Genomic DNA, 24,535 nt, shown 5'->3' with positions numbered 1-24,535 from the left:
AGGCAACTAGAATCAGCCTCACTGGCTTGACCAAGGCCACACATGCACAAGATGACTGGCTTTCTGAGATTCATTTAGCAGATAGACTTTCTTCAGTAGGATTTCTGCACTAAGAAACTCCTACATTGGACTCTACAGAGAGAAAAGTGTCCCGAGAGGCCAGAAAACCTATGATGAAAATAAGAAATGAAAAGATACCTGCACACCGTACAAAAAGCCTTATTTCTTCTCCACAGCAACACCTTAAATCCATAAGAAAACACTTATTCTGAGTAACAGCATAGGAGTAAAGGATGTAGACAAGAACTTTACCAAAAAGTAGCCCCTAAAACAAGGAAGGAAGATTACTCCAATAATGAAACAGAGACATAAAACTGCAGTTACTACCATTCCTACTACTGTTTGGTTTAAATTTATATCTCACGTGTATTAGTGTCTCACATGATACTAAGCATATTTTCTGTGTAAACTCATTTAATTATTGCAACACCACAGGTATTATTATCACAACTTTACAGATAAGATCAATGAGGTTTTAAAATTATAGTATTTTTACCAACTTTTTAGAGCAAAAGCATGAAGGAGTCACAGTTTGGTCTGACTTCAGCATGTTTGTTTTCAACGGCTAAGGTACAATTTTAAATTTCCAGTTTGAAAAATAATATTAAAAATTTTATTGATTGGATTAGTAAATGCTTAAATGATTGATATTGTCAATATTATGCTACTGTAGTATAACTTTATTAAATATATTCAGCCAATAATGTTAATAATTTGATGCAACTCAAATGTGCATCAAAAGAGGAAAGGTTAAATACGTATTTGGTTATTACATATAATGAAATACTGTGCAACCCTTTACGAATTTGTGGCACATCTATGTCTACTGACATTAAAATATATCCAGGATATAATATAAAGTGAAAAAGCATGATGCTTTTTTAATGTAATAAGATCATATTTTAAAAAACTATGTGTATAAATGTACCATATATGTGTGCATATATTTGTGATATATATATATATATATATATATATAGCCTATAAAGTACATCAAACTTCTAACAGTGTCTTTTTAAAAATGGTCATGTTTTTACTAATAAATTTATTTTTAATAACAATTTTAAAACCATGTATTTACCTATATTTTTGTAACATAATAAAGAGAATATATAGAAATGGACTTTACCTAGACATAGCAAGTCATAATTTCTACATTCAAAGGAAGAATCAATTTGTTGTAAAACTCTCTGGAACCCTCAAATTTTATATATAAAACTACAGATACAGACACTTAAAATGTAAATAGCAATTTGTTTTTACTTTTATTATTTGCACGTATGTTAATATTTTGAGAGATTCTCAGTAATAATATACAAAAGTAGTCTAAAATGTGATCATATTGACATTGTTCTTACTTAGAAAAATATTATTTTCTGTTTGATTTAGAAGTGATATAGGCCGGGCGCGGTGGCTCAAGCCTGTAATCCCAGCACTTTGGGAGGCCGAGGCGGGCGGATCACAAGGTCAGGAGGTCAAGACCATCCTGGCTAACACAGTGAAACCCCATCTCCACTTAAAAAATACAAAAAATTAGCCGGGCGAGATGGCGGGCGCCTGTAGTCCCAGCTACTCGGGAGGCTGAGGTAGGAGAATGGCGTGGACCCGGGAGGCGGAGCTTGCAGTGAGCTGAGATCCGGCCACTGCACTCCAGCCTGGGCGACAGAGCGAGACTCCATCTCAAAAAAAAAAAAAAAAAAAAAAGAAGTGATATAAAGTGAGTGATTCTGACAGCAGTTAGCCTAGATGACAACCGTCGCATTTTATAGACACTCATTTGTTTGACCTTCTAGAATATCTTCTGTTGCAATGGTTCATGTGAGATTACAAGTTTGAGATGTGACTAGTACTTGGTCCAACTGCAATGAAGGAAGCTTTTCTCTACAAGAGTGTGCTACCTGTGGCAAAATCTTCATTGGTGATACGACCATAGGTAATGCTATAACAAAATACCAGAGGCTGGGGAGCTTAGTCAACAGGAATTTATTTACTCATAGTTCTGGAAGCTGGAAGTTTGACATCAAGGTGTTAGCATGATTGGTTTCTCCTGAGGCCTCTCTTCCTGGTTTAGCAACAGCCACTATCTCTGTGCCTGTAGAGATTTCTGGTGTTTCTTCCTCTTGTAAGGACACTAGTCCTGTAAGATTAGGGCCCCACCCTTCTGACTTCATTTAATCCTGTTGTCTCCTCATAGACCCTATCTTTAAATACAGTCACATTAGGTGTTAGAGCTTTAACATACAAATTTTAGGGAGACACAAACATTTAGTTCATAACACAGGCCCCATCCAAGATGAAAGATACAATCAGAAAATCTCCAGAATGGGTATTAAAAGCATCTTAACCTTAGCTGGCTGACACTCTTGACTTTGCAGAAGTGCAACCATAAATGTCAGTATCATTGCTATGGCTCTGCTCCAAATTTCATGCTGCCTTCTTATCTTCAAATTCAAAATGAGAGAAAAGGTCAAAAATATTTCAAGATAGAGTACACTGAAAAGATACATTTTTAAAATATTCAATGGAATTCCTTGATTTTTTTTCTTTCTCCACTTTCCTAAACATATTTAATTTCTTAGATCTCAGGAAATCATTGTTTCTAGGTATTTCTTTGAATTTTCTGACACTTTTCACGCTCAATTTTTGTTCTAATACATATAATTATTTGTCATACAAATGATTAAAAATTTGCTCAAAAGACTAAATTTAAAAGACAAATATATAATTTTTATCCATTTGTTAACTTATTTTCAAAGTAATATGTCATTTAAATTCAACTAGTTTTGTTTTCTTTTATTTTGTTTATTAATGTGCTTGCTTGATTGGTTAACCACTGCATATATGCAGACATGAAAGGCAGAAGAAACTGAAGAGGGCAGAATAAAAACCATTTTACATGTCCTAGAATTTTTCCAGAAACTCTAAGAGATTTGAGTAGAAGAGAGGCAGTGTGTATTTGTATTGCTTGGAAGCAGCTGCAGTAGCAAATTGAAACAAAGCAAGTCATTCTCTATCTCTTCTTATTATGTAAAAGCAAATAAAAACTTTAAAAAAAAAAAGATACAGCTTGTGGAAAAGAGTTTATTCTGTTCTCCTCATTATTTTAGCAAGAGGTATCATTTTCTCTGTGTTGACTGTGGGCGTGTGACCGTGAAGTTATCTACCATGCCTCATTATATTTTAGCCTAATGGAACATGGATAATTTCAGCCTTGCAACCAGGTGATTGTAAATGTGCTAATTATCTGTGTCTCATCTGAATTTGCCAGAGTAAGTATGCTCCATCATTTGTTTTGTTTGACAGGAGGAAGAAAATTTTTCTTGTGGACCCTGTTTATGCTAAGTTCTAATAGAATTAGAATGCCAGATCTTGTTAAAAAAAAAAAAAAAACTGGTCATATCAGAGATTAATGTATTCTCCATACTAAAAAAAATTATAAAACTGTAATAACAGCCAATGCAAAGTACATTAGAATTTTTCTCAACACCCAAATTATGAAAGTATACATGTGATTGATAGCAAACATGATTTTATTCTTTATGTTTCCTGGCTAGTAATTTATCTACGAAACAAACATTTATAATGGTACTTCTTAGGCTTTTTGAATGCTAATGACATTTTAGAATTCACATCTCCTCTTACAATTCAAAACAAAGACACATTTAGTGCTATAACGTATTTAAAGTACTCCTTTTAGAATTTTCCTATGTGGTAAGGATGATAATGCTCCCTACTGATCATCATTTGTTTTAAACTAAGAGAATAAATTCAAATTTTTAACTTTCAAGTGAATTTCAGACTCAAATATAACAGTCCTGCAATCTACCATGATCACTGCCACCGCTACAGCCCATAGCACAGTGCCTCGCATACAATATACATATGTATTGAGCAAATAAATTAATGAATGAATCACCCTCATAACCTTTCTCCTCTGCATTTGTTTCACGTTGGCCAACACTAACATAAAACACCAGATAAATTTTAAGTGAAGTAAAACAATCTAGTAGTTCCCAAATGCTGGCAAATAAAATCAAGTAAGGTAGGTCAAGATAAATCCTCAGGAAATTCAGTGACATAGACAAAAACATGTATGCAAACTTTAAAAAGAATATGTATGAATAAAATTATTGTGCTTTTAAATAAAAATGCACTTCCACAAGCAGATAGTCACACAATGATGAAATGGTATTTCTAAATTTTTACGTAAAGTGTTTTTCTCGCTCTCTACCCGCTCATTTACCCAAAGGCATTTTTCTTCTATTGGAAATTCACTTACAGCACAGAGTTCATTCAGGAAAAGAATCACAGCTCTTCTTGTGTGATACAGAGACTGTGAACTATCTTGTGTCACATTTGATTTTATGTGTGTGTGTGTGTATATATATAGTTGTCTAGGAAGAGAGAGAGAATCCACTGAGAATAAAAATGAAGTCACATGTATGCTTGCTACAAACAACAAGCCATTCCAACGCCTGGCTCTGGATTCATTTATTTATTATCAACACTCATTTTTGGTTTATTGCTTTGTTCATCAGTTCATTCATCACCCAGTCGCTTGTTTTATGTCTCCAAGTCTCAGTCAATTACACGAATAACTTGAATGCCCCCAACTCAAATGAGTTTTGAACCTGATTATCTCCTCCACTCTTGACTGCAGAGGTTGAAATATTATAGTCCTTCAAGGCATAAGCCATGTGCTTCAAAGAGTAGGCAGTTATGTGTCTTAGTAACTGACCAAGTGAGAAGTGTCTGTCAGCCCAAATTTATTCCAGTATTTGTTTTTAGGTTTTACAAGATTTCTAAAATGCAAAATTCTAAGTTTTCTAATAGCAAAGTAATTTAGGTTTGTTTACTTTATATCCCTCTGTTCTTTTCTTAATTTTTTCATTGTTTCTATTAAGGAGATCAGAAAGAAAATGCAGTATTTCAAAATGCCTGTTCTTCCCCAGTGATGGGGAAGGAAAGCTGCGAGGAGGGGGAGGACGCAGTATGCTGCAAGCACACAGGCATGGCGCAGGAGCCTCAAAACAGGACAACAGTAGTTACTCAGTACCTCCTCCCATTCACAGTGGGATTCAGCTTTTTTATTTAGACACTATAAGGCTGCTTCCCAGCTTGCTCAAAGCCTTCTCTGAGGGTGTGGAAATGAAATACATGTTTCTGGGTTTCTTGTTCTGGTAAGCAGGAGACAGCCCAGGCTTAACGAAGTGTCTACCTACGGCCAGACTCTCAGAGAACAAGACCTCTGGCCAGCAAAGGCAAACTATGGGATCCCAATGCCAGTGGCTGCAGCGATCCTCTCATTAGCTGCAGGAAGACGGTGCCTTCATTGTCATTGATACTGAGAATAGTGAGGAGGATGACAGGCAGGGAGAGGCTACTGTTGGAATAAATATAAAGCAATGAGATAGTTCGAAGAAACCACTGGAACAAATGATGTTTTGTTTCGATAGCATGAGGAAGAAGCTGTGGACAATTCTGACAGAATGTCACTTTATTGCAAGTATTGTGTCCAGATTTGATGGGTTCTTGGTTTCGCTGACTTCAAGAATGAAGCCGCGGACCCTCGCACTGAGTGTTACACTTCTTAAAGCTGGTGTGTCTGGAGTTTCTACCTTCTGATGTTCGAACATGTTCGGAGTTTCTTCCTTCTGGTGGATTCGTGGTCTCGCCGGCTTCAGGAGTAAAGCTGCAGACCTTTGTGGTGAGTGTTACAGCTCTTAAGGTGGCTCATCTGGAGTTGTTCATTCCTCCTGGTGGGCTCGCGGTCTCGTTGGCCTCAGGAATGAAGCTGCAGACCTTCGCAGTGAGTGTTACAGCTCATAAAGGTAGCGTGGACCCTAGGAGTGAGCAGCAGCTAAGATTTATTACAAAGAGCTAAAACAGAAAGCGTTAACAGCATGGAACTGCACCTGAGTGGGTAGCCACTGGCGTGCTCGGGCAGGTTGCTTTTATTCCCTTATCTGGCCCCACCCACATCCTGCTGATTGACCTATTTTACAGAGAGCTGATTGGTCCATTTTGACAGAGTGCTGATTGGTGCATTTACAATCCTTTAGCTAGACACAGTGCTAGACAGAAAAGTTCTCCAAGTCCCCACTAGTTTAGCTAGATACAGAGTACTGATTGTTGTATTTACAAACCTTGAGCTAGACACAGGGTGCTGATTGGTGTATTTACAATCCCTTAGCTAGACATAAAGGTTCCCCAAGTCCCCACTAGACCCAGGAGCCCAGCTGGCTTCACCTAGTAGATCCCACACTGGGGCTGCAGGCTGAGCTGCCAGCCAGTTTTGTGCCAACTGCCCACAATCCTCAGCCCTTCGGCGGTTGATGGGACTGGGCGCAGGGGCACAGGGGTTGGTGCTCATTGGGGAGGCTGGGGTGGTACAAGAGCCCATGACAGCTGGGGAGACTCAGCATGGTGGGCTACAGTCCCGAGCCCTGCCCTGCCGGGAGGCAGCTGAGACCCAACAGGAATTCCAGCACTCGAGGGCAGCTCTGGAAGGCTGGCACTGCTGGGGTATCCTTTGCACCCTTTGCAGCTGCTGGCCCAGGTGCTAAGCCCCTCACTGATGGGGGCCAACAGCGCCAGCCAGGCGCTCCGAATGTGGGGCCCATGGAGCCCACCCCACCCAGAACTTGGGCAGCCCCGGTTCCTGTCTGCGCCTCTCCCTCCACACCTCCCCACAAGCAGAGGGAGCCAACTCTGGCCTTAGTCAGCCCAGAGAGGGGCCCCCACAGTGCCGTGGCTGGCTGAAGGGCTCCTCAAGCCTGCCAGAGTGGACAGGGAGGCTGAGGAGGTGCCAAGAGCGAGGGCTGCCAGCATGTTGTCACCTCTCAGTGTGACACATTTATTTGAGTGTGAGGGAAAGAAAGTCAACTGTTAATTTTCTGCTAATGAAGAGATGGATCTAGAAATGCTTTTAGGAGTCTCCAGAAACTTGTTTCTCCTGCTTCTAAAACTAAGGAAGCTGAAGTTGATTTTCATTATTGAGACGGTGTGCCAGGACAATACCACAATGTGATGCCGCATCATGCCTCCATTAATTCTCACATTTGTATGCAAAAGATGCAAAGATGCAAAATGTTTTACAAATCAATGAGACCCAGAAAAAACAATCTTGTTATGGGCGAACTAAAATCAAAATATACAAGAGTTTTTTTCAACTACTTTCTTGACAGTATCTAGTTCTTCAGATGGTCAAGAAAGGAAGCTCTCAGAGGCCAAAAAAACAGTCAGTGATACCACAGTGCTCAGATGCATGATTTCAGTTTACTTATAGCCTATAAATGACAAATGCTTCTTTATAATTCAGTCAGAGTTCAACTAAAGAAGCAGACCCAAGAGAGAGTATATATTAAAGGATGACTGCAAGTAATTTGCTTACACGATTGATTTTTGTGTCCAAAATCAGTCAGGCTGGGACTCAGGAAGGAAAGATCAAAAGTAGGCCGGAACCCTACACAACCCAGCTGAGGCTTTAAGCTCAAAGGCGGTCAGAAAGGGAGGAACACAGCGGGCTGAAGCCCGAGGAGCATGAGGTCTGGAAAGGCCTGAAGCTTCCTGAGAAGGCTCACTTGCTTGGAGCAGACACACCCAGGATGATCTCCCTTTAGGTTAATTTAGGGACTTCCCTGAAATCTGCAAAATCTCTTAACAGCAGCGCCTAGACTCCTGTTTGATTGGGTAGTTCGGAACTGTAGCTCAGCCTAGCTAAATTGCCCATTACGAAGTTATCATTGCAGGGATTGTCCTTCCTGCTTTGAAAATACATTAACACATTCTTGAGAGTACACCTGATTGTACATTCTAAACAATTTTTTAAAAATTTCGACAATAAAAGGCAGTTAAAACACTTCCCACCATTTCCTGTCTGGGGGTTACATGGGGGCTGGTGCGCTAAGCAGTGGGAATACACGCCAGGAGCGCTCCTACGTTCAGATGGAGGGTGAGAACAGATAAGCTTTGACACTTGCAAGTAGATGTTCTGTGTTAGCCTGCTCTCTAATGACTTAGCGGGTCATCAAAAATGGCTCTAGGAAAAAGTGCCAAGTTTTAATCTAAAGATTCTTGTCTGTCGGGAGAGGTGGTGCACGCCTGAATCCCAGCACTTTGGGAGGCTGAGGCAAGCGGATCACAAGGTCAAAGAATCGAGCCCATCCTGGCCAGCATGGTGAAACTCCATCTCCATTAAAAATACAAAAATTATCCAGGGGTGTTGGCGTGTGCCTACAGTCCCAGCTACTTGGGTTCAAGGAGAACCGCTTAAACCCGGGAGGCGGAGGCTGCAGTGAGCCAAGATCGCGGCACTGCACTCCAGCCTGGCGACAGAGTGAGACTCCGTCTCAAAAAATAAAAAATAAAAATAAAGATTCTTGTCTGCCAACAAGAAACTCAGAACACAAGTGAACACAGTCCTCTGGCTAACACGCCTTCCCTCCAGCGCAGGATCACTGAAGGGAAGCTGCAGGGAAGCTGGGGCCACGGAATTCCATCACTCACAGACCAAGCTCACCATGTGATAACATAAGCAGGATTTTTATAAAGAGTTGGGCACCCTTCTCACCACTGATTTTTTTTTTTTTTCTCTTTTGTGTGTGTGTTACAAGAGGAGAGGATTGTTCTTCCTTTATTTTCTTTTCCTTTCTTTTACAAACTGAAGTCAAGAGTACTTTCAATCAAGTCTCCCACAGGGAAAGAAAAAAAGCCAACAGAATTACCAAAGCCCTTTCTTCTCTTTTCTTTTCCAGGTAGGAGGGAGGGATTCCAAGGCTTGGGGCTGGGAAAATGAATAAGTAAAAAATAAACTAAATGCAAGGAAGTGGGAGGGTACAGCAAGGGTGAAGAAAGAAATTAACCACACCTTTTTATTTTACTTTTTCTTTTTAACCTTATGGTTTAAATATAAATTGAAGGTCTAGAATAAATTTGGAAAAGCAAAGAAACACCATTCTCTCAAAGTACATTAAAGGTATAATTATTAAAAAAGAAAATGGAACTAAAACATATCAGATTTTTAACCTTTTCTTTACATTTTATCTAGACACCTTTTTACTAGAAATATTGTAGAAAGTTAATACTTGCGCCAGCAAATGCCAAGCAGTGGCACCTGTCCATTTTCCATAGAGTCCTGCTTTGTGAGGCACCAAAATGCCCTGCTCTGAGTTTCTGTATACGCTGCCCAGAAACGCTGTTCAGATTTTAAGCCATAGTTTGGTTTCCTCCATTTTTTAACACTTCGAGGATCTTGCACAACATTTCATGAGGCATGGAGTATGCTTCAGGTAGATCATCCAGAAAAGCAAGTGGGGACACTGTTGTGGGAGTGTTAGACAATTTATGAGACATTTATTGCTCGGTCAGCATGAATTTCTGGCCTTCAGTTTTGAGCATTAGTTGTTGATAGATTAATCTTGCCCTTTTAATCAATGTTAGCCAAATCAATTGTCATTTTAAATGTGACTTTGAATAGTTCAAATGGGTACGTACCAAAAAGTGTAATTTGATTCCAATAGTCTCTGTATCATGTGCAGTAATGTCAGGAACAACAAGCTCAACAAGAAGTCAAAAAATAAATGTCATCATCTGAATACGGAAGTTTTTCATCCCACATTTCCTGGTTTCCTCAAGTTCCTTCATTAGTCTCTTGCAGATCCCTGTCTTGGGGCTAGGTGCCTATCCTATTTACTATGCCTTTGCTGTTCACGTTTAGTCTACATTTTAAACAAGCATAATACAACTATAGTTTATTTCCTTCAGTGAGTCCCAGGGTATTATGCTTAAATATCACTTGTAAGACATGAGAATAGTAATAGAACTGTGTTTTCAATCTATAGTTTGTACACATTCAACCACACAGAATTCAATGTTACCTTACAAACTTCCTTGGTTAAATGAAGAATAGAATGCAAAAATAATACAGAAAAAAATATTGTATTTATACTTTAGATTTCAAAAAATTCAGGTTCTTAATTTTGGAGTACAACTAAGATTAGGGTGCATTGATTCGGCTTACTGTGAACAAAGAATTGTGTATCCTCAAACAACACTGTTGATGTTGTTAAACTCCCATGTTTGTTTATTGGCTCTTCCCTGTAACCTTTGGTGACAAGGATAAGATCTTCATCACAGAAAACTAGACATCTTTAAGCAGCTACATTCTATGTACTTAAAACTACTAGATTTTTCCCATCTGGGAAGATGTAGTCAAAATACTTGTCCCAATTATTCTTGCTAAGTACAATTAAAAACCCTGAACACTGTACGTAGCACAACCACAAGAAGATTCTGAAAGGTGAAAAAAAAAAAAGACAGACTGACTAGGGAGGGTGAGTCTAGCAAGCCAGAAAATTTTTAAACAATGATTGCTCTACTACAGCCAAAAAACACAGAAAACATTATGGCCAGCTGAACCCCAGTTGGTAGTCTAGGCTTTCACCATAGCCACGTTGTAACAAAGAGTCCCAACTCCCCTCTCCCATCCCTGCCACTATCAAGGTGTTATCAGATAAGGCCAAGTGAAAAGCTGATATTTTCATCCCTACTGGGAGGGTAATGAGACCCCCTTTCAACCTCAGTGTTAGTAAAGACCATGCAAAGAGCCCAGATTTCAACCCAGCAGTACAAAGATGCCCGTCCCTTTTCTTTCTGGGGTGGTACCACGGGAGGCATAGTTAAGAGTCAGGACCTCCACTACTATCTAGTGGATAGTTCCCATGGTGGACAGAGGGTGTAGCAAAAAGACATTCTACACGTCCCAGCCAGGGAGGTAACAGTGGAGGCCTAGCAGAAGGCCAGAACTCCTATCTTCAAGCAGTTGTCAATGAGTGTTTGAACCCACCTCAATTGTCAGTAGTGGCCAAATGGGGGGCCTACACTTCTGCCCACATCTGGTAATAAAAAGGCAGCATACCACTCTTCCCCAACCAGAATGGCATCAGAGAGTACATGCTCAAAAAGATTTAAGTAAAATCCAGAGACTCAAAACATAATATACAAAATGTCCATATTTAAATTGCAAGTTACTTGTCATACCAAGAACCAAGAAGAACTCAAACTGAATGAAAAAATATAATTGAAAGATGCCAACCCTGAGATGTCAGAGTGTTAAAATATCTGACAAAAATTTTAAAGCAGCCATTACTAAAATAATTTAATAATTACTATTATGCCTGAAACCATAAAGAAAAAAATAGAAAAATCAAAAAAGAACAAAATGAAATTTATAAAACTGGAAAACATATAGCTGAAAGGAAAAATAAAAAATGAAAACGCTTTCATTATTGGCTCAACAACAGAAAAGATGAGACAGAAGAAAACATCACTGAACTTGATAAATGAAACAATATAAATGTCCTAACCTAAACAACAGAGAATAAATGGAAATGAAGAGAGAGAGAGAGACAGACAGTGCAACCATGGCCTCAGGGATCTATGAGACTATACAAACGATAAAACATTGATGTTATGAGTCCTGAAGGAAAGGAGAAATATAGTGGGGTTAAAAATGCTTATGCCTGTAATCCCAGCACTTTGGGAGACTGAGACAGGCTGATCAAATTGATAGCAGCCCTTTCCCAAAAAGACCACTTTCTTTCTTGGTAACCAGTCTGCCTTTGCAGGACTAACAAATTTGCTCCAAGAGTAGAAACTACAGTTTAGGGGTCATGCAGCCTCTTGCTCCAAGATTGTGAACCTCCCCATATCTGAGGTAGGGAGTTTGGGACCAGCCTGGCCAAAATGCTGAAGCCCTGTCTCTACTAAACATACACAAATTATCTGGCTGTGGTGGTGCATGCCTGTAATCCCAGATAATGGGGAGGCTGAGACATAAGAATTACTTGAACCTGGGAGGTGAAGTTTGCAGTTAGCTGAGATCATGCCACTACACTCCAGCCTGGCCAATAGAGTGAGACTCTGCTATCAAAAAAAAAAAAAAAAAAAAAAAAAGTAACCTAAATTAATGGTAGGAAATTTCCCAAAGTCTGCAAAAGACATGAAGCTACTGATTCAAAAAAGCTCAGTGAATCCTTAAATGAATAAACCCAAAGAAATCTACACTTGGACACATTGTAGTAAAACTTCTAACAACTGAAGGCAAAGAAAACAATGAGAGAGAAACAATATCTTACTAGCCAGTGAAAAACATGTCAAATGACAATAGATTTCTCCTCAGAAACAATGTGTGCCAGAAGGAAATGCCAGAATGTTTTTCAAATGTTTAAATAAAAGAACTGTCAACCCAGAATTTTATCTCCAGGAAAATATTATTCAAGAATTAGATAAAAATCAAAACCTATTTTGATGAGAAAAATGAAAAGAATTTTTTTGCCAGTAGAATTGCCTTAAAAGAATGGCTAAGAAGTTACTTGAACAGAAAGAGAATAATTAAAGAAGAAAACTTAGAACACCAGAAAGGAAGAAAGAACATCGTAAGCAAAAATATGGGTATATAAAATATATTTAATTTCAATACATATTTTTCTTTTCTTGAGTTTTCTAAATTATGTTTGATGGTTAAAGCAAAAGTTGTCTAATACAGTTCTAAATGTAAATAGAGATAGTATTAAGGCAATTATTTATAAGTATAAGAAGATAGAGTGACATAAAAGGAGGTAAGATTTCTATGTATCAATTTAAATGGTAAAATGGTAACACCAGTAGACTATGATATGCTATGGATGTAATCTGATATTTAGAACAACCCTAAAAAGTGTTACACAAAGAGATATGAAACCACCTTTGCAAAATTGTAACTGAGAAAATTATGACAGTGAAAGAAATCAGACTTAATTGACTCCATCTTGCTTGTAACCTTTAAGCTGCCCTTGTTCATTCCTGGGCATAGACTGAACTTTGGGAAGGAATTCAGTTTATAGTTGAACTCTGAAACAAAATTGAAAACAGCCCTTTCCCAAAAAGACCACCTTCTTGCCTGGGGACCAGGTTGCCTTTGCAGGACTAACAAATTAGCTCCAAGATTAGGAATTACAGTTTAGGGGTCATGCAGCCTCTTGCTCCAAGATTGTGAACCTTCTCAAATCACTCCTGGGGATAATATCACTGTTGTAAAACCTAAGATCACTGCTTGAGATAGTTTGCAGACCTTGCACTGGATGGATCAGCTGACACCATCCAGACAGTAATCTGGCCCAACCAGTTCTGCCATTCCACTCAGGAACAGAAGACAGCAAGAAAACCTCACTTGGAACCGCTATGATTCCATCTCCAAGCTGACTAATCAGCACTCCCCACTTCTCAAGCCTTTACCCTCCAAATTATCTTTAAAAACTCTGATCCCTGAATGCTCAGGGAGAGTGATTTGAATCATAAAAAAATTCCTATCTCTCACACAGCCAGCTCTTCATGAATTATTTCTTCTTCATTGCAATTATCCTGTCTTGATAAATCACCTCCGTCTAAGCAACAGGCAAGGTGATCCCATTGGGCAGTTACAGATACACTCAAAAATACTATACATATGGCCAGGTGCGATGACTCACGCCTATCCCAGCACTTTGGAAGGGTGAGGCAGGCAGGTCACGAGGTCAAAAGGTTGAGACCATCCTGGCCAACCTGGTGAAACCCTGACTCTACTAAAAATACAAAAATTAGCTGGGCGTGGTGGAGCACACCTGTAGTTCCAGCTATTCAGGAGGCCAAGGCAGGAGAATCTCTTGAACCCGGGAGGCAGAGGCTGCAGTGAGCCGAGATCACACCACTGCACTCTAGCCTGGAGACAGAGCAAGACTCCATCACAAAACAAACAAACAACAACAAAAAAGTGCTATACCTGAATCAAAATAAAATTCTAAAGAAAACATTTAATTAACTCAAAGTAGAGCAGGAGAAAGTAACCAGACAGATAAAAACCGAGAGACAACAAAGAAAATGAAAAGCAAAATTGCCATGTAAACAATTACATTAAATGCAAATGTCTTAAAATACAGCTATTGGCATAACAAATTATTAAACATAACCAACTATATGCTGTCTACAGTAAACTCATTTCAATATAAAGTAGTTTGAAAGTAAAGGGATGGAAAAAGATATATTATGCAGATATTAATTGAAAGGAGGAATGGCTATGTTAACAACAAAGCAAAGAAAATCTTTTACAATGATAAAAGAATCAGGCCGGGTGCAGTGGCTCATGCTTGTAAGCCCAGCATTTTGGGAGGCTGAGGCAGGTGGATAATCTGAGGTCAGGAGTTCGAGACCAGCCTGGTCAACATGGTGAAACTCTGTCTGTACTAGAAATACAAAAAGTAGCCGGGCATGGTGGTACATGCCTGCAGTCCCAGCTACTCAGGAGGCTGAGGCAGAAGAATCACTTGAACCTGGCAGGCAGAGGTTGCAGTGAGCTGAGATAGCGCCACTACACTCCAGCCTGGGCGACAGAGTGAGACTCTATCTCAAAAAAAAAAAAAAAAAAAAAAAAAAAAAAAAAAAAAAAAAAAAAAAAAAAAATCAATCCAACAAAAAAGACATAAAAATTCTAAACGAGTATGCACCAAGTAAGACAGGTACAAAGCAGGTATGCACCAAGTAACACAGCCGCTGTAAAGCAACACTATAAAACTAAAATAATAAAAGGAAACATTTACATTTATGTTAGGAGATATCAACATCCTTGTCTCAATAATTAATAGAACAAATAGACAGAAAATCAGAAAGGATAAAAAGCTCAATAACAACATTAACTGACAGAATCTAATGAATATTTCTAGAGCACTTCACCGAACAACAGCAGAAGACACATTATTTTCAAGCACCCACAGAGCATATACCAAATTACACCATATACTGGGACATAAAACAAACCTCTACCAAGGTAAAGAATCAAAATCATACAGGTTGTATCTTCTGATTACAATGAAGTCAAACTAAAAGCAATAATAAAAAGATAATAGAATAATCTCCAAAAGCTTGGAAACTAAACAACACACTTCTAAATAATAGATGGCTCAAATAAAAAGTCTCAAAGGAAATTTTAAAAACACACTGAGCTGAACTAAATTGAAATCATAACACATCAAAATTTGTTGGACATAGAGAAAGCATTGATGAGAGGGAAAACAAGCATTAAATGCATGTATTATACAGGAAAAGCCTCAAATCAATAATCTAAGCTCCCATTTCAAGAACTGAGAATAGTGAGATAAGCTAAAAGTAAGCAAAATGAATGAAATAATACAAATACGATCAGAAATCAATAAAACTGAAAACAGAAAACCAGTAAAGATAATTCAAAAATAGCTGGTTCTTAGAAAATATGAATAACGTAGGCAAATCTCCAACAAGTCTACAAAAAAGAAAATGCAAAACACTACTATCAGGAATGAGACAAAAATGTCACCATAAACTCCACTGACATGAAAAAGATATTAATGGAATACCAAGAACAATGTCACACATTTAAATTTGACAACTTAGATGAAACAGAGTTATTCATCAATAATACAAAATAGAGAAAATCTAACACAACTCATCCAGTAAGAATATTGATAATTTAAATCATTCTATAGCTTCTGTAACTATTAAGGAAACTGAAGTCAAAAATTAAAAACTCTTAAAGAAAAAAGTAATTACTATTTCCAGATAGTTTCATTGTAGAACTTCTAGCCAATGTTCCAAAACAATAAATCAATTCTGCACAATTTGTTCCAGAAAAATAGATGAGGATACAGAAAACCATTCCCAATTTATTATTTGATGCTACTATTACTCGGATACAAAAAAGCGGACAAAGACCATACAAAACAGAAAACTGCAGATGCATGTCCTTATGAATATAGATGCAAAATCCTTAACAAAATATATGCAAATATAATTCAGCAATATGTAAAAAGAAATATACACATGACAAAGTTAGGTTAATTTTAGGTATAAAAGTCTGGTTCAGAATTTGATAATCCATCAATGGAACCCACCATATTAACATACAAAAAAGGAAAATCATATGATCTTATCAATTTATGCAGAAAAAGTATTTAACAAAGTTCAAAACTCATTTAGCATTTAAACAGAAAAATTCCCAGAAAAATAGGGCTAGAGGGGAACTTTCTCAACCAGTTAAAGACCAGCTCTAAGAACTCTATAGTTAATATTAGACTTAATATTAAAGACTCAACACTTTTCTCCTAAGATCAAGAAAAGGGCAAGAGGCCGGGCACAGTGCTCATGCCTGTAATCCCCAGCAGTTTGGGAGACCAAGGATGGTGGATCACCTGAGGAGTTCAAGACCAGCCTGGCTAAAATGGTGAAACTCTCTCTGTACTAAAAATAAAAAACTTGACAGGGTGTGCTGGCACATGCTTGTAGTCCCAGCTACTCAGGAGGCTGAGGCAGGAGAATCCCTTGAACCCAGGAGGCAGAGGTTGCAGTGATCACACCACTGTACATCCCAACCTGGGCAACAGAGCAATACTCTGTCTAAAAAAATAATAAAAGGAAAAAAAGAAAAGAAAGGAGAGGAGAGAGCAGAAAAGAAAAAAGAAAAGAAAAAAAAAGAAAAGAAAAGAAAGAAAAGAAAAGAAAAAAGAAAAGAAAAGAAAAGAGAAAAAAAAAGAGAAAAGGGCAAGAATGTCTACTCTGGAAATGTGAGCCAGTGTGTTAAGACTAGAAAAGGAAATGGAAGGCACACATATCTGAAACAAATAAATAAACTCCATTTGCATATGACATGATGATTTACATAGGAAATTGTAGCGAGACCCCCGAAACTTTTGCTATGGAATAAAAGACGAAATGCACCTGATTATTGTAAATACAAAATTGCATGCAGGATTGTGTAAAGACAATGTCAGGTTGGACTGCCAGAATGAGCCAACAGCGTGTGATGTGCTTCCCCCTACAGAGAGCCTATGAATGGACTTGCAGTCAGGGAGGTTTCATATCACCAAGATTCCTGTCCCAGAAAAGCAGATGTTCACAGGTCTGGGAATGTAATGCGACACTCGTGGAGAGCCTATAAATGGACGCATGAGGAGCGCCTGTCCATATGGATAAGATAGGGCTAACAAACGCCCTCATCTTGCCACAGCTCTTCTAGGCCTCTATAGGGTTAAGGCCTACTCCCTTCTGAGAATTTCTGGTCTAACCAGTTGTCTAACTTCATGTCCTGTTTCTCTGAATTGTTTGTAACCAGCTTTGGCCACAACTGTTACTGCTGATTAATATCTTGCTAATCATAGGTTATGGAAAGACTGTGTTCCTGTTTTAAGTTTCTGTTAGAAATTACTGATGCACACACTCTGTTGTAAATTCTTACATCTGTATACTGTACTTCTGCATACAGATGTTATGTTAAAGAATTACTTCATCCCCATGTCACCATCTCACCTCATAATCAAATGACCCTAAATCCCTCACTAGCCTACCCCCACCCTCACTAAACTTCATCATAAATGCTGGCATATACAGTGCATTGTTGGCACCGTGGGACCACAAGGCGGTGACCCCCCCTGGACATAGCTTTCATTATCTTGTGTGTGTCTATTATTTCTCGACCTGCCGATCCACCTGGGAACAAAGAGAGAGCCCTGTTGCATTGCGGGCTGCTGGCCAGCTCCCACAGTAGGAAATCCCAAGGAATTAACAACAAAATTTTGGTAAGTAATAAATGAGTTCAGTAAAGTTGCAGGATACAAGAACATACAAAAATAAACCATCATGTTATACTGGCAATGAACCCATGTACAATAAAATTAGTACAATATCATTTCCCATGATTCTAAAAATAGCATAATACTTAGGCATAAATCTAATAAAACATGCACAGGACTTGTATGTTAAAAATTATAAAATGTTGAAGAAAAAATCAAAGATGATTTAAGTAAATTTACAGATATACTATGTTTGCAGACTGGAAAATTTAACATAGAGAATATATTTATTCACCTCAAATTGATATAGAAGTTTAACGTATTACCAAAAAGATCCTAGTAAGACATTTTGCAGATATAGAAAATATTATTCTAAGATTTATAAGGAAAGAAAAGGGAACTAGAATAGTTAAAGCAATTTGGTGAGAAAAAAAAAGAATAAAATGAAAAGAACCCATCTTCTCAATATCAGTTAGGGATATACACATAGATTAACAGACTAGAGAAGTCAGAAATAGAGGCACACATATATATCAAAGTGATTTTTGACAAAAGTGCAAAGGGAATTCAGTGAAGAAAAATTAGCTTTAAAAAAATGGTACTAGAGCAAATAGACATCCATAGGCAATAAACAATAAAGAAAAAGGAAGAAACTTAAACTAAGGATCACAACTTATAGAAAATTAACTTGCAATGGATCATGCCCTTAAGTATAAAACCGTAAGCTTTCTAGGGGAAATGAAGAGGAAAATCTTCAGAATGTAGGGCCAGAGAGTTCCAGACTTAATATCAAAAGCCAAATCTGTAAAAGAAAAATGTGATAAATTAGACTTAAATCTAAAATATTTTACTCTGCAAAAGACTCTGGAAAGAGGATGAAAAGACAAGATATAGATGATATATAGATAGGTAGATAGATATAGATACAGGTGATATATATTTATATTTAGAAAAATATATATGGATATATGTAGAAAAATATATATAGAAAAATATGTATTTTATATATGTGTGTACACACACACATACACACAGAGTTGAGACAATGTCTCTTTCTGCTTCTGTCACCCAGGTTGGAGTGCAGTGATGCAATCCTGGCTCATTACAACCTCAACCTCTGAGGCTTAAGCAACCTTCCCACACAGCATCCCAAGTAGTGAGACCCACCACCATACCTGGCTAACTTTTTAAACATTTTTTGCAGAGACAGGGTCTCACTATGTTGCCCAGGCTAGTCTCAAATTACTACCTTCAAGCAATCCTCCCACCTTGGCCTTCTAAAGTGCTTGAATTATAGGCATGAGCCACTATGCCAAGTAAGACATAATTTTTAAAAATTTACAAACTACATATCTGAAAAAGGACTAGTATCTAGAAAATAAAAAAGATCTCTCATAACTTAACAGTAAAAATGGAAGCAATTCAATAGAAAAGTGGGAAAAAGATATGAAAGATATTTCACTGAAGAGGATAAGCAGATGGCAGTGAAGCACTTGTTAAAAAGTTCAACATCATTAACTGTTAAAACAAGCCGGGCGCGGTGGCTCAAGCCTGTAATCCCAGCACTTTGGGAGGCCCAGACGGGCGGATCACGAGGTCAGGAGATCGAGACCATCCTGGCTAACACGGTGAAACCCCGTCTCTACTGAAAAATACAAAAAACTAGCCTGGGCGACGTGGCGGGCGCCTGTAGTCCCAGCTACTTGGGAGGCTGAGGCAGGAGAATGGCGTCAACCCGGGAGGCGGAGCTTGCAGTGAGCTGAGACCCGGCCACTGCACTCCAGCCTGGGCGGCAGAGCGAGACTCTGTCTCAAAAAAATAAATAAATAAATAAATAAATAAATAAATAAATAAATAAATAAAAATAAAAAATAAAAAAAACTGCAACTGAGTCAGGCGTGGTGGTTCACACCTGTAATCCCAGCACTTTGGGAGGCCGAGGTGGGAGGATCACGAGGTCAAGAGATGGAGACCATCCTGGCCAACATGGTGAAACCCTGTCTCTACTAAAAATATAAAAATTAGCGAGGCATGGTGGCGTTGCACGCCTATAGTACCAGCTACTCGGGAGGCTGAGACAGGAGAATCGCTTGAACCCAGGAGGCGGAAGTTGCAGTGAGCCAGGATCGCGCCACTGCATTCCAGGCTGGGTGACAAGAGCAAAACTCCATCTCAAAGAAAAGAAAAGAAAAGAAAAGAAAACAACAACAACAAAAACAAACTACTAACTGGGGTGGTGCCAGGATGGCTGAGTAGAAGCACCCGTGATCTGAGGCTCCCATCAAAAAGAACCATAATTAGCGTGTGAATCCTGCACCTGCACCGGCAGCCGAGGTATCAGAGTTCTCTCATCATAAATGACTAGGCGGCTGGTGTGATCCACAGAGAGGAAGCAAGAGAAGTGTGGTGCCGCAGCCCACCTGAGAACCACACGGGGTAGGGTAGGGGAGGCCACACCTACAAGACAAGGGAGGTGGTGAGTGAGCATGCTACCCAGCCAGGGAAACTGTACTTTTCCCATGCGACTGTGCAAGACTTGGATCAGAAGATCCCACTTGCAAACCCACGCCACCAGGGCCTAGGTCCCAACCTCAAAGCCATGCAGATTCTCAACAGCTTCTCAACTAGAATCTGCTTAAACCTGCTGAGTTCCCGAAGGGAGGGGTGACCAGCACCACACCTGCAGCCACCTGCTGTCTAAGCTATTTGAGCTCCCTGCGGGAGGGGCAACAGCCAGCACTGGGACTTATAAGTGCCTAACACGCTAAACTCCCTGGGCGGGGGAAGGGTGGCATCCGTTCTATAGCTCCAGGTAGTGCTTTTCCCCTGCTGGAGCCAGAGAGATTGATGGCTTGGTCCCAAGAGGTGTCCCCCACAGCCCAACACACTGGCTGTGGTGGATTGTGGCCACGGCACCTCTTCAGGCCTGACTCTGACCCATCCTTCCTCACAGGGTTAGGGTTCCTTACAGGAACTCCAAGAACTCCAACCAGAGCCTCAGAGACAGAACCCGGATCTCCTTGGGCCTGAGCCCCTAAGGGGAGGGACAGTGGCAGTCTCTGTGGACCAGTAGACTTAGCTTTTCCTCCTGGTAGTTCTGAGGAATTTGGGCAGCTCAAGCGAGTGAGTTTCCCCCTGGTCAAGCACACCCTTTCCACCAAGGGATAGTCAAAGTGCTTCATTAAATGGGTCCTGCTCCCCATGCCACCCAACTGAGCGAGACCCTCCAACAGAGGTTGTCAGACACCCTATACAGGAGCGATCCTACTGGCATCAGGTTGGTGCTCCCAAGGTCAGAGATCCCAGAAGTATCAGGCACCCATCTTTGCCGTTCTCCAGCCTCCTTGAGTGACACCTGCGGGCATGGGAGCAAACCAGAGGAACAGGGCATGAAGCGAGCACCCGGCAAACTGCAGCAGCCGTACAGAAGAGGGACCTGACTACTGAAAGAAAAATGAACAGAAAGCGACAACAACAACATCAACAACAAAAAAGTACCCACAAAAAAACCCATCCAAGTGTCAGCAACCTCAAAGACTGAAACTAGACAAACTCATGAAAATGAGAATCAATAAAATAAAAACGCTGAAAACACAAAAGCCAGAGTGCCTCTTCTTCTCCAGATGAGCACAATGCCTCTCCAGTAAGGTTACAGAACTGGACAGAGGCTGAGATGGATGAATTGACAGAAGTGGCTTCAGAAGATGGGTTATAAAAAACTCTGTTGAGCTAAAGGAGCATGTTCTAATCCAATGCAAAGAAGCTAAGAACCTTGATAAAAGGCTAGAGGAGCTGCTAACTACAATAATCAGTTTAGAGAGGAACATAAATGACCTGATGAAGCTGAAAAACTCAGCAGGAGAAATTCATGATGCACTCACAAGTATCAATAGCTGAATTGATCAAGCAGAAGAAAGGACATCAGAATTTGAAGACTACCTTGGTGAAATAAGGCATGAAAATAAGATTAAAGAAAAAAGAATGAAAAGGAACAAACAAAGCCTCCAAGAAATATGTAAAAAGATCCAACCTATGATTGACTGGAGTACCTGAAGGAGTCAGGGAGAATGGAAACAAGCTAGAAAACACACTTCAGGATATTATCCAGGAGAACTTCCCCAACCTAGCAAGACAGGCCAACATGAAAATTCAGGAAATACAGAGACAACCACTAAGATACTCCATGAGAAGATTAATCCCAAGACACATAATCATCAGATTCTCCAAGGTCGAAATGAAAGAAAACATGTTAAGGGCAGCCACAGAGAAAGGCCAGGTCAGCTACAAAGGGAAGCCTGTTAGACTAACAGCAGACTTCTCAGCAGAAACCCTATAAGCCATAAGAGATTGGGGCCAGTATTCAACATTCTTAAAGAAAATAATTTTCAACCCAGAATTTCATATCCAGCCAAACTAAACTTCATAAGCAAAGGAGAAATAAAATTCTTTCCAGAAAAGTGAATAGTGAGGGATTTTGTCACCATCAGGCCTGCCTTGCAAGAGCTTTTGAAAGAAGCACTACATATGGAAAGGAAAAACCAGTACCACTGCAAGAACACACCAGAATATAAAGACCAATGAGACTATGATGAAACTGCATCAACTAGTGTTCAAAATAACCAGCTACTATCACGATGACTGGATCAAATTCACACATAACAATACTAACCTTAAATGTAAATGGGTTAAATGCCCCTATTAAAAGACACAGACTGGCAAATTGGACAGAGTCAAGAACCATTGGTGTGCTGTGTTCAGGAACCCCATCTCACATGCAAAGACACCCATAGGCTCAAAATAAAGGATGGAGGAAAATTTACCAAGCAAATGGAAAGCAAAAACAAAGTAAGAGGTTGCTATCCTAGTCTCTGAAAAAACAGACTTTAAACTAACAAAGATCAAAAATGACAAAGAAGGGAATTACATAATGCAAAAGGGAACAATTCAACAAGAAGAGCTAACTATCTTAAATATATATGCACATGTACCCTAGAGCTTAAAGTATAATAATAATAATAAAAAAAAAAAATATATATATATATATATATGCAATCAATACAGGAGCATCTAGATTCATAAAACAAGCTCTTAGAGATGTAAAAAGAGGCTAAGACTCCCACACAATAATAGTGGGAGACCTTAACACCCCACTGTCAGTGTTAGACAGATCAACGAGACAGAAAATTAACAAGGATATTAAGGACTTGAACTCAGCTCTGAATCAAGTAGACGTAATAGACATCTACAGAACTCTCCACCCCAAGTCAACAGAATATACATTCGTTTCAATGCCACATGGCACTTACTTTAAAATAGACCACAGAATTGGAAGTAAAACATCCCTCAACAAATGCAAAATAACTGAAATCACAACAAACAGAATCTTAGACCACAGTGAAATCAAATTAGAACTCAAGATTCAGAAACTCATTCAAAACCACACAATTACATGGAAATTGAACAGTTTGCCCTGCATGACTCCTGGGTAAATAATGAAATTAAGGCAGAAATCAAGAAGTTATTTGAAACCAGCGAGAACAAAGAGACAACGTACCAGAATCTCTGGGACAGAGCAGTGTTAAGAGGGAAATTTATAACATTAAATGCCTACATCAGAAAGCTAGAAAGATCTCAAATCGACCCACTAACATCACAATTAATAAATCTAGAGAGGCAAGAGCAAACTAATCCAAAAGCTAGCAGAAGACAAGAAATCACTAAGATCAGAGCAGAATTGAAGGAGATAAAGACATGGAAAACCCTCCAAAAAAAAATCAATGAATCCAGGAACTGTTTACAAAAAATTGACAAAATAGGTCACTAGCTAGACTAATAAAGAAGAAAAGAGAGAAGAATAAAATAGAGACAATAAGAAATGATAAAAGAGATATCACCACTGATCCCACAGAAACACAAACTACAATCAGAGAATACTATAAACACCTCTATTCAAATAAATGAGAAAATTTAGAAGAAATAGGTAAATTCATAGACACTCCCAAGACTAAACCAAGAAGAAGCTGAATCTCTGAATAGACCAATAATAAGTTCTGAAACTGAGGCAGCAATTAATAGCCTACCAACCAGAAAAAAAAAAAAAAAAAAGGCCCAGGACCGGACAGATTCACAGCTGAATTCTACCAGAGGTACAAAGAGGAGCTGGTACCGTACCTTATGAAACTATTCCAAACAGGTGAAAAGCAGGGACTCCTCCCTAATTCACTTTATGAAGCCAGCATCATCCTGATACCAAAACCTGGCAGTGATACAACAGAAAAATAAAACTTCAGGCCAATATCCCTGATGAACACCCATGAGAAAATCCTCAATAAAATACTTGCAAACTGAATCCAGCAGCACATCAAAAAACTTATCCACCATGATCAAGTTGGCTTCATCCCTGGGATGCAAGGCTGGTTCATCATATGCAAATCAATAAATGTAATCTATCGCATAAACAGAACCAATGACAAAAACCACATGATTATCTCAATAGATGCAGAAAAGGCCTTTGATAAAATTTAACATCCTTTCATGTTAAAAACTCTGAATAAGCTAGATATTGATGGTACATATCTCACAATATTGAGCTATTTATGACAAACTCACAGCCAATATCATATTGAACGGGAAAAAGCTGGCAGCATTCCCTTTGAAATCCAGTACAAGACAAGGATGCCCTCTCTCACCACTCTTATTCAATATAGTATTGGAAGTTCTGGCCAGGGCAATCAGGCAAGAGAAGGAAATAAAGCGCATTCAAATAAGAAGAGGGGAAGTCAAATTGTCTGTGTTTGCAGATGGCATGATTCTATATTTAGAAAACCCTATCATCTCAGCCCAAAAACTCCTTAAGCTGACAA

Source organism: Rhinopithecus roxellana, chromosome 2 (assembly GCF_007565055.1).
Source record: "Rhinopithecus roxellana isolate Shanxi Qingling chromosome 2, ASM756505v1, whole genome shotgun sequence".
Taxonomy (NCBI): domain Eukaryota; kingdom Metazoa; phylum Chordata; class Mammalia; order Primates; family Cercopithecidae; genus Rhinopithecus; species Rhinopithecus roxellana.
This window is presented reverse-complemented; position numbering follows the sequence as displayed.